The sequence below is a fragment of the Notamacropus eugenii genome, chromosome 1 (genome assembly GCF_028372415.1).
Source record: "Notamacropus eugenii isolate mMacEug1 chromosome 1, mMacEug1.pri_v2, whole genome shotgun sequence".
Lineage (NCBI taxonomy): Eukaryota > Metazoa > Chordata > Mammalia > Diprotodontia > Macropodidae > Notamacropus > Notamacropus eugenii.
In genome coordinates, this window is record NC_092872.1 from 268,941,149 (window position 1) to 268,953,494 (window position 12,346).

Below are 12,346 nucleotides of genomic sequence, written 5' to 3' on the forward strand. Positions count from 1 at the left end.
TTAACATTTATATAGCATTTAAGGTTTACAAAGCATCTGACATGTCAAGTTAACATTTATGTAGCATTTAAGTTTACAAAGCACCTTATATGTTAATGGTAAGTTAACATTTATATAGCATTTAAGGTTTACAAAGCATCTGACATGTCAAGTTAACATTTATGTAGCATTTAAGGCTTACAAAGCACCTCACATGTTAAAACTAAGTTAACATTAATATAGCATTTAAGGTTTACAAAGCATCTGACATGTCAAGTTAACATTTATGTAGCATTTAAGGCTTACAAAGCACCTCACATGTTAAAGGTAAGTTAACATTTATATAGCATTTAAGGTTTACAAAGCATCTGACATGTTAACATTTATGTGGCATTTAAGTTTACAAAGCACCTTATATGTTAATAGTAACTTAACATTGATGTAGCATTTCAGTTTACAAAGCACCTCACATATTAATAGTAAGTTAATATTTATATGGTACTTACTGTGTGTAAGGGCTTTACAATTATCTCATATAATCCTCACAACAACCCTCTCAGGTAGGCACTATTATTATCCCCATTTTACAGGTGAGAAAACTAAGGTAAACAAAGGTTAAGTGACTTGCCCAGGATCATACAGCTTGCAAGTGGCTTCCACAGCATTTGAGCTCAGGTCTTCCTGACTCCGAGTCCAGTACTCCACTCATCATGCCATATATCTGCCTATAACATACCTAAAGCACTTTATAAACACTAGCTATTTTATTCTTAGAGCTGGAAGGGACCTCAGAGGTCAAATAACCCAAACCCCTCATCTTCCAGATGAGACAGCTCAGGCCCAGGAAAGTTCAGTAAGTTAGTAAGTGACCAATGTCACTACTCAGGTAGTGACAGCAGCAGCCTTTGAACCCAGGCTGATGCCTCCAATGGCAATGCTCCTTCCTTGTAACTGTGATGTTTTTGAGGTCATGAGGTTCAGTTCCTCCCTGAGTGCACACACACACATACACACACACACATGCAAACACACACACACACGCAAACACACACACACACACACACACACACACACACTGCATTTTACAGAGGAAGGACTGAAGGAAGTAGGCCCTACGTCACTCAGTGCTAAGTGTCAGCCATGGAATGTAAACCCAGATCCTCAGCCTCTGGATCCTGTGTCCCATGCCTGCTTTGGAGATCTGGGTCAAAATCTCTCTTTTTCCAAAAGAAGGACATAGGCAAAGGGAGTAGAAGTGACTTGAGCAAGGTGACCCGTATGGTAAGTAGCAGAATCAAGTTTGGAACTTAGGTCCCCTAACTCCATGCGCAGCCCTGTGCGGCCTCCCCAAGAGGCTACTTTGCCTCATTAGAGCTGGGGGAGATGCTAGCTTACTAAGCTGCTAAATTCCTTAGCCCCTCTTCATTCCAGAGCCTTCTCCTTGTTAATCATTTCCTATTTGTCTTCTGTATAGCTTGCTTTGGATATATTTATTTTCATGTTTGTCTCCCTCAATTAGATTATGAGCTCCTTGAGCATATGATTGTTTTATCTCTTTTTGAATCCCTACCTTCTCTTAGCTAAATAAATATTGATTGATTGATTGATTGATTCAGATGTAGCCTTTGACCCAGGACCCTGTCAAGCACTAGGTATGGTGGGGAGGGTAGAAGAAACACTCATCATTTCTCATTTGCTTCTCACATTCACCCTAGGAGATAGGTAATATGATTATCTCCACTTTATAGATAAGGAAACTGAGGCAAACAGGTGAAATGACTTGCCTACCGTCACCCAACTAGTAAGTATCTGAAGGTACATATGCACACACACATATGCATATATGTATATACATGTTGTCTAGACCTATGAGTTCATCTAGTTAGGGAATGCTTGAAAAGAAACTTCAGTTAATGATGAAGTTGGTGGTACAATGGGTAGAGGTCTGAGCCTGGAATCAGGAAGAGGGGAGCACCATCAAATGTAGCTGACTGAAGCAGACCTAATCCTCATTCCCCAGACCCATAAAATGCCTGAGGCTTACCAGACAGTATCACTCCCAGATTCTGACATTTTTGTAAATGTCCTAAACTCTCCCCTCTGAGATTCTCAAACTTTCTCTATGGACTTTTAGTTGCTTTGCAAAACAGCTTACCTGGTGAAATAGTATAATGTCCTACCTTTTCACATCAGCAGTGCCTCTCTCTCAGCCTAAATACTTTATAAGAACCCCACATCCAGCCCCCTTTTCGGGATCCCCAGCACTTGTTACTGCGTGGAACCCCAGTTGCAACCCCTTGTCCCAACTAAAGATCATCATTTTTGCTACATTGCTGCTTTTTCCTTAATTCAGGTTGACAGTACATATCTAGCCTCAGAGACTTACTGGCATTACTTAAACTCTGCCTCAATTTCCTCAATTGTAAAATTGGAATAATAATTACACCTACTTCCCAAGGTTTCTGTGAAGATCAAATGAGATAATATTTTTTTTTGAAAAAAAAAAAAACATTTAGCACAGGGCCTGGCACATAGTAGACACTATAGAAATACTTATTCCCTCTCCTTCCTCCCCTTTTAATTGAGGTTGCTACTATTCTACAGCTTTAGGGGCATGAGAGGCAGGTTCAGTGGCTTGTCCAGGGACACACCAGTCATCTGTGTCCAAGGAAGGAATGGAATGAGGTCTATCCTTGGCTCCAAAGCTGACTCCCTGATCTCTGTGCCACATTATATTTCCAGGAACCATTCACCATCAACCACAAACTGAGTAATCCAGAAAACCTTAGGTAAATATTTCAAATGATGCTCAAAAAAATAAGCAGAACAAAAAAAATTATTTACACAATACAACTTAAATGAAAACAACTCTAGAAGATATTGGAATAATGTACTTTCTTATCTTGACTCCAACAACTGATAGAGAATGTAGGGGCTAGGAAGGAAGGAAGGAAGGAGGGAGGGAAAGAAGGGAAAAAAGGAATTTATTAAGTGCTTGCTATGTTCAGAGGATTATGTTGAGTACACAAAGAGAAAAGCAAAACAGTCCTTGTTCTCAAGAAACTCAGATTCTATTAATAGAGGAAACACAGAATTAAGCATAAACTGTCAGACCAAGTTATAAGGTCATTTGTTTTGCTTAAATGTATTTCTTGGTTAGGGGGCTGCTAGGTGATGCCATAGTGCAGAGAGCTCTGGACCTGGAGTGAGGGTGACTCATCTTCCCAAGTTCAAATCTGAGTTCAGACACTTACTAGCTGTGTGACCCTGGACAAGTCACTTCACCCTATTTAATTCAGTTTCCTTATCTGTAAAATGATCTGGAGAAGGAAATGCCCAACCATTCCAGTATCTTTGCCAGGAAAACTCCAAATAGAGCCATGAAGAGTCTGATAGTACTTTTAATGACTAGACAACAAATGAAGGTTCTATGGGATGAGAGGTGGTCCTTGGAAATAATCTGTTTTTTAAAAAGCTTCCAAAAAATCTCTCTTTGTTTCATGTCCCTACTCAATTTCCCCTGGGAACCTCAGAATTTAATTTGTCTTGCTCCAGCCCAGGGATCCCATACTCAAATTGTATGTTTAAAAAAAATTTTTTTTAGGAGCCAAGATGGTAGAATAGAAGGACTGACCTGCTCTAGCTCTCCCCCCATAGCCCAAAGTATATCTGTAAAAAATGATTCTAGACAAATTCTAGAGCAGCAGAAGCCACAAAATGACAGAGAGAAATGGATTTCCACCCCAATGCAGCCTGGAAGGCCAACAGTAAAGGTCTATCACGTTGGGGTTGGAGCAAAATGCAGCCCAGTGTGACCCACGTGACACAGACAGGACTCATACAGGCTTCAGGGTATGGAATCATGAGCAGCTACTGTGGTTCCCAGATTTCTCAACTTACCAATGTCAAAGATAGGTTCAAAGGTCATTGAGAAAGCTCTTTCACCTGGGTGAGAGGGGGGATGGTCCAGCCTCAGCCCTGGCCTCAGGGTGGCAGCAGTCACTGTAGCAGAAGGATCCAATTTTGGAGCCTTCAGCCTCAAGACCCTGGGGAAATCAAGCAGCTGATCTGGGTCTCAGTCTTGAGTGGTGGTCCTGGCAGGAGGAGAAGTGCTGGTGTGATGGAACTGGCAGCAGCTATGCAGAGGGAATCCTACTCATAGTTCCAGGGCAGAAAAAAAGTGCTTGTGATTGCTCACGGATCAGAGCACAGGCCAGGAGACAAGTAAACACCTGTCCTTTGATTGTGCCACCTTGGTGGAACTGAGAACTTACAGATCCCTAGAGATATCTCAGAAAACAGCTGTACAAAACCTCTGAAGCCTAGGGTAGTATACCCTTCACTTGGCAAAGGACTCAAAATCAAGTAACTGGCTGGGGAAAGGCCCCAAAAAGGGAAAAAATAAGACTATAGAAGGTTACTTTTTTGGTGAAAGGTAACATACCATCAGAGAAAGATAGCAAAGTCAAGGCTTCTACATCCAAATCCTCCAAAAAAAAATATGCAAAGGTCTCAGGTGATGGAAGAGCTTAAAAAGGATTGGATTTTGAAAATCAAGTATGAGAAGTGGAGGAAAAATTGGGAAGAGAAATGAGAGAGATGCAAGAAAATCATGAAAAGCAAGTCAACAGCTTACTAAAGGAGACCCCAAAAAATCCTGAAGAAAATAACACATTGAAAAATAAGCTAACTCACAAATGGCAAAAGAGGTTCAAAAAGCCAATGAGGGAAAGAATGCTTTAAAAATCAGAATTAGCCAAATGGAAAAGGAGATTCAAAAGCTCACTGAAGAAAATAGTTCTTTAAAAATTAGAATGGAACAGATGCAAGTTAATGACTTTTTGAGAAACCAAGAAATCACAAAACAAAACCAAAAGAATGAAAAAATGGAAGATAATGTCAAATATCTCATTGCAAAAACAACTGACCTGGAGAGACAATTTAAAAATTATGGGACTACCTGAAAGCCATGATCAAAAAAAGAGCCTAGACATCATCTTTCATGAAATTATCAAGGAAAACTGCCCTGATATTCTAGAACCAGAGGGCAAAATAAATATTGAAAGAATCCACCCATCACCTCCTGAAAGAGATCCCAAAACAGAAGCTCCTAGGAATACTGTAGCCAAATTCCAGACTTCCCAAGTCAAGGAGAAAATATTGAAAGCATCCAGAAAGAAACAGTTAGAGTAGTGTGGAAATACGATCAGGATAACACAGGATCTGGCAGCTTCTACATTAAGGGACTGAAGGACTTGTAGCATGATATTCCAGAAGTTAAAAGAACTAGGATTAAAACCAAAAAATCACCCATCCAGCAAAACATTTCAATTCCTGTGACCACAGAGCAAATATTCTTGCTCAGGCCCAAGAATTCACATTCATCTCCTTTCTTCACAGTTCCTCTCTCCAGAGTCCCTGTGACTACTGTGCCACAGCCAGGGATGAAATAAACAGACTTCACAGGCAGCAGGAAGGGTTTCTCTAGATGCCAAGTGGGCACAGGAATATGAGTGTCCACAGCATTGAGCGGTTTCATTACAGCATTCACCTCTAACTCTGGCTGCCATTGCTCAAGGGCACAGAGGGCAGAACCAACAATGCCAGGAGTCCTCCCCATGATAACTAAACTCAGTGAGTGGCTCCCGTATTTCTAGCTCCACTAGCTCTATCATTTTATTGTCCTGGACGGCATCTGCCTTGTTCACAAACACTACCATGTACTCTACACCAATCTATTTGGCAAGCAGCAGGTGCTCCCTTGTCTGGGGCGCAGGGCCATCATTGCCTGCCACTACCAAGATGCAGCCATCCAATGGAGCTATACCTGTGATCATGTTCTTGACATAGTTGCCATGCCCAGGACAGTCAGTATGAGCATAGTGTCAGGTGGCTGTACTATATTCCACGTGGGCTGCATTTGATGGTGATACCTCAAGCTCGTTCCTCTGGTGTATTGTCATTTTCTTCGTACTTCTTAAACTTGGCCCCACCACCCACTGCCAGAATCTTGGTGATTGCTGCTATCAGTGTAGTTTTGCCATGATCCATGTGGCCAATAGTGCCAACATTAATATGGGGTTTGTCTCTCATGTAAGTCTTCTTGTCTCAACAGCCCATAAAAGGAGGGGCGGGGAGGGCTTCTGCCCTGGGTTAGAAGGATGACCCCTTTTCAAGAACCTGTGCAGTAGCTGGCAACTCTGAAGGACACTGGGCCCAGGCCATGTGCAGAACATAACAGTTGCAGCCATCACAACGAGGAGCAGGGGTGGGCAGAGAGGGGAGGGAAGGGGCCAGTAGAAGAGGGACTAGGGACCAGACATGTGTGAGGCACTGAGGGCATGGGGAACTGGAAGTGAGAATGCTTTTAAAAGTAAAATTGGTCAAATGGAAAATAGTTCTTTAAAAATTAGATTGGAGCAGATGGAAGCTAATGACTTTATGAGAAACCAAGAAAATATAAAACAAAACCAAAAGGATGAAAAAATAGAAAATTGTGTGAAATATCTCATTGGAAAAACAACTGACATGGAAAATAGATCCAGGAGAGATAATTCAGAAATTATTGGTCTACCTGAAAACCATCATAAAAAAAAAAGAGCTTCAACATGATACTCCAAGAACACTGCCCTGATATTCTAGACCCAGAGGGTTAAATAGAAATGGAAAGAATTCACCAATCACCTCCTGAAAGAGGTCCCCAAATGAAAACTCCCAGGAACAATGCAGCCAAATTCCAGGGTTCCCAGGTCAAGAAGAAAATATTACAAGCATCCAGAAAGAAACAATTCAAGTATTGTGGAAATACAATCAGGATAACACAAAATTTACCAGCTTCTACACTAAGGGAGTGAAGGGCTTGGAATATGATATTCCAAAAGTCAAAGGAGATAGGATTAAAACCAAGAATCACCCATCCGGCAAAACTGAGTATAATACTTCAGGGGGAAAATGGAATCTCAATGAAATAGAGAACTTCCAAGTATTCTTGTTGAAAAGACCAGAGCTGAATAGAGAATTTGACTTTCAAATACAAGAATCAAGAGAAATATGAAAAGGTAAATAGGAAAGAGAAGCCTTAAGGAGCTCATTAAAGTTGAACTGTTTACATTCCTACATGGAAAGATTATTTGTAACTCATGAGACCTTTTTCAGTATTAGGGTAGTTAGAAGGAATATATGTGTGTGTGTGTATGTGTGTGTGTATGGACAGGTATGTGTGTGTATGGGCATGTATGTGTGTATATTTATATGTGTTGGTATGTATATATACCTGGGTGTATGTGTACATACATATGTGTATATATATGTATACGCATATACATATATATGCATATATGAGGTGTAGAGTGTGTTCAGAGAGGACCAGTACCTTTGGTGTGATGGCTGCTGAGCCCTTTTTGAGGCTCTTTCCACCTTTGGTGTCTACCTATTCCACCTAACTCTCACCTGTGGCTCCAAGAAGCTATAGCATGCACAGGGTTTACACCCTGGTAAACCATTTCAGCAGATGGGCCAAACTAGGTTGAGGGTAACCAAGGCTTCTCAGATCCATTGGTGAGTTAGGGGAGTGTCTGCCCCAAGCATGTGAAGACTTCCTCTGGTGGAATGGGTGGATGAGAACAATTTGTTCCAACGATCATGAAGGCAAATGAAGCAGGTAATGTGGAGCGCTTAGAGCTTGGTTAGACACCAAAGATGCCAAGGTCACCCACTGCATCTTGTGCCATCACCAGCCATCTTGACTCTGTCCTGCCACTGGACTGTAATGACTGTGGTAGAGAGAGTGAGGCTGACAACTTCGTGCAACTCTGCCGCACTTAAATCCAATTTATACACGAATCAAAAGACATCACCCATACCATTTCACTATTATATCTCAAAGTCCTGTGGTGACAGACAAGTGATGAAGCAGCAGGTACAAATATACTGGGAGTTGTAGTCATAACCCTGCACGCAGGCGGGTCAGGCCATAGGGTTGTTTCTCACTGGAAGCAGCAGTAGGACTCAGCAGCCCCCTGGGTGTCTGAGCAGCCTTTTAAGGATCGCACTGCTCACCTTCTGGTATGAGGAATGGGGCTAGAAAAGGTACCCTAAACATTGTCTGCTTACCCAACTCTGGCCTGATTACCACAGCAGACAGGGAATCCTACTATGTGGTTGAAACACACAAAAAACTGTTCAAAATTTATGAAAACATCTGCAAAGATGATTCCACTCACCATCGGAACATGGAACATGCACACAGTAATATACAGCACAAAATCCAGTAGACCTGAAAGAACAACTGCTCTTGTTGCAAGAGAACTCAACAGGAATTGCATCCAAATAGCAGCCCTGAGTGAAACCAGGTTGCCAAATGAAGGCCAGCTTACTGAAGTTGGAGCTGGATACATCTTTTTCTGGAGTGGGTACAGTGAAAGGGAGTGCTGTGAAGCTGGCATGGGTTTTGCAATCAAAACTAATCTAATCACCGAGCTGGTATGCCTGCTGAAAGGAGTGAATGACAGGCTCATGACAATGCGATTACCCCTCTCAGGAAAACGCCATCCCACCATCATCAGTGCCTATGCTCCCACCATGACAAAATATGATGAGGTCAAAAGAAAAATTTTATGAAGACCTAGAGACCCTTATCATCAATGTGCCAAAAGAGGACAAGCTTATAATTCTGGGTAACTTTAATGCTAGGGTAGGCTCAGACTACGAGACTTGTCAGGGAGTCCTAGGGAGGAATGGAGTTGGAAACAGGAACAGCAATGGTCATTTACTGCTGAAGACTTGTGCATTGCATGACCTTCTCATCACCAACACTGTATTCCATTTACCTAAATGCAATAAAACATCATGGACACACCCTTGCAGCAAACATTAGCATCTAATAGACTATGTGATTGTAAGGAGAAGAGACAGACAAGATGTGAGAGTGACAAAGGCAATGTGTGGTGCAGAGTGCTGGACTGATCACAGACTTATCCTTTCCAAGCTAAATATTTGCATTCATCAAAACCATGGCCCCCAAGGCAAAATGACTACCAGAAGAATTAATGTCAACAAATTACAGCTCTTCTCTGAGCATGAACAGTTTGTTGCTTATTTGGAGGGAAAGTTGAGCCAACACACAGTTGGCAACAATAGAACGGAAAAGGAGTGGGCAATTTTCAGAGATTTGGTATAGAGCACTGCATTTGCTCTTCTGGGTCAGAACACTTGCAAGCAAGACTGGTTTGATGAAAATGATGGGGAAATTCAGAAGCTGCTAAATGAAAAACAAGAACTCCACAGGATTTACTAACAGGATAGTTCATCCACCTCTAAGAAGGCAGCTTTAATTCCATCAAAAGCAAAATACAAGCAAAGCTTAGAGAGATGCAGGATTCCTGGCTCAGTAAGAAGGCAGATGAAATTCTGTTTTATGCTGATAGTAACAATCCAAAGTGCTTTTATGATTTCCTGAAAGCTATTTATGAGCCAAAAACCTATGGTGCATCACAACTACTCAGTACTGATGGAGTCACATTGATTAGCAAAAAGGACATGATCCTAGAGAGATGGGCTGAACACTTCCATAGACCATCATAAATCAATGCTGAGGCCATTGACCATTTATCTCAGTTGAAGTCAATCATTCCTAAGATGAACTTCCACTGAAGAAGAGGTTGTGAGGGCCATTAGACTCCTTTCATGTGACAATCACAGGGGGATCTTTCTCTTATTCATTGCTGGCAAGATTCTTGCTAGAGTCTTCTTTAATAGACTGATCCTTCACCTGGAAGATGGCCATATACCTGAGAGCCGGTGTGGCTTCAGAAAGGGGTGAGGAACAGTGGATATGGTGTTGTCTGCCCGACAACTCCAGGAAAAATGCCAGGAGCAGAACAGAGGTCTGTACACGATGTTTGTAGATCTGACCAAGGCCTTTGAAATTGTTTGTTGTGAGGGCTTATGGAAAATTATGTCAAAATTTGTTTGCCTAGAGAAGTTCATTAATATTGTATGTCAATTTCATGATGGCATGCTTGCCTGGGTTCTGGATAATGGACAATGCTCTCATGCCTTCCCAGTCACCAATGGAGTGAAACAGGACTGTGTGCTTGCTCCCATGCTTTTTAGCATGATGTTTTCAGCCATGTTGACAAATACTTTCAGTAAGGATAAATACGGTGTCAAGGTCAACTACCATACTGATGACCAGTTCTTCAATTTGAAAAGGCTACAAACCAAGACCAAAGTGGAAAAAGTGTGGGTGCGTGATTTTCTGTTTGCAGATGACCGCACTCAATATGGCCTCTGAAGCTGAGATGCAACAAAGTATGGATCAAGTCTCTACTGCCTGTACTAATTTTGGCCTAATAATTAATATCAAGAAAACACAGGTGCTTCATCAGCCTCTCCCACACCATCTATACGTGGAAGCATCATTTACAACAAATGTAGAAGTTTTGAATGCTGTGGATAGGTTCACTTACCTTGGTAGTGTAGTTTCTGGGGATGTACACATTGACAATGAGGTTGATGCATGCATTGCCAGAGCTAGCTCAGTGTTTGGGAGGCTCTGAAGAAAAGTTTGGGAGAGAAGAGGTATTAGACTGACTACCAAACTGAAGGTCTACAGAGCCATTGTGCTGACCTCCTTATTATATGCTTGTGAAACGTAGACAGTCTACTAGTGCCATGCCAAGAAACTGAATCACTTCCATTTGAACCATCTTAGGAAGATTCTGAGCATCACCTGACAGGATAAGGTACCCAACACTGAAGTCCTTGCTCGAGCTGATCTGCCAAGTATTCAAAGTATGCTTCAGAGAATGCAACTCCAATGGGCTGGCCACATTGTTCAAATGCAAAATATAAGCTTTCTAAAAAGACTATTTTATGGAGAACTCATATGGGGCAGACGATCACATGGTGGCCAGAAGAAACAATACAAGGACACTCTCAAGGTCTCTCTCCAGAACTTTAGGTTTGACTGTACAACATAGGAGACACTGGCACAGGACTGCTCAGCATGGTGTGCCCACATCAGAAAGGGTGCTGTGCTTTTTGAACAAAGCAGAATTGAGACAGCACAAAGTAAATGCAGGATGTGAAAATTTGGGATATTCACCCCAAATATTCACATCTGTGCCTAACTTGTGGTAGAGCATTCCAAACTCATATTGGTCTGATCAGCCACAGTTGGACACACCAGAATTTCACTTTACCATGGTGATGTCATTTTGGTCCTGTTCGAAGATGAAGTACAACTACCAACCAACAACTAATATGCATATGTGTATATATATATATGTACGTACATATACAGAGGACACAGGGTGAGGTGAATATGAAGAGAGAATACCTAAAAAACAAAATTTACTATTTAGTGGAATGGACTAGGAGTAAAAGAAAGGGAGAGGTAGAATGTAACAAATCATATCACATAAAAGAGTGAAGAAAGAGCTTTTATAGTGGAGGGAAAGAAGGCGGAGATGAAAGGAAATAAGTGAGCCTTACTCTCATGGGATTTGGCTTAAGGAGGAAATAACACACCCTCAATTGAATGTGGAAATCTATTTTACCCTGTAGGAAGGCAAGGAGGAAAGAGATAGGAGAGGGAAGATAATTTAAGGGGCAGCAAATTGGGGAAAGAGATAATCAGAAGCAAACATTATTGTGGAAGGACAAGTCAAGGGAGAGAATGGAAGAAATGGAGGTCAGGATGGGACAGAGGGAAATGTGGTTCATCTTTCACAACATAACTATTATGGAAGTGTTTTGCATTGTTACACATGTATGACCTATATTGAGTTGCTTGTTTTCTCAATGAGGGTGGGTGTGGAGGGAGGAAGGGAGAGAATATGGAACTCAGTGCTTTAATAATGAATGTTAAAAATTGTTTTAATATGCAACTAGAAAATAAGATACAGAGGCAATGGGGTATGGAAATCTATTTTGCAATACAGGAAAATAAAGGTCAGGGGGATGGAAGAAGGGGGTTGTAACAGAAGGGAGGGCAGACTGGAGGAAGGGATGCATGGGGTGTGTGCTGTCCTGGGGTCAGGGGGTGGGGAAAGATGAGGAGAAAATTTTGAAATCAAATTCTTGTGGAAGTCAATGTTGGGAACTGAAAAATTAATTATATATTTAAAAAAATTTTAGTTGCAGAACATATGGAAAGGCCCCAAAGTTCTAGGGAAGCAGCAGTGGGGCACAACAAGGTCCAGTGGCCCTTAGCCACAATCTATAAACCAGATGATAGGGCTGGGCATCCATGGGCAAGAGGCAGGGTGCATAGATGGTAAGATCTGCAGGTCCTAATTCCTGATTCTACAAAGTATGACCTGTGGGCCTTGGGCAAGACCTCAAATGTTTCTTGGCCTCAGTT

The 12,346-nt window shown here is 41.7% G+C and overlaps 1 pseudogene; it reads right to left on the bottom strand.

Annotated features, from left to right (window-relative positions):
* The window catches only part of LOC140517032 (uncharacterized), an 8,526-nt pseudogene extending 2,296 nt beyond the window's left edge, over nt 1-6,230 (bottom strand).
* Nucleotides 6,231-12,346: the final 6,116 nt, after the last annotated feature.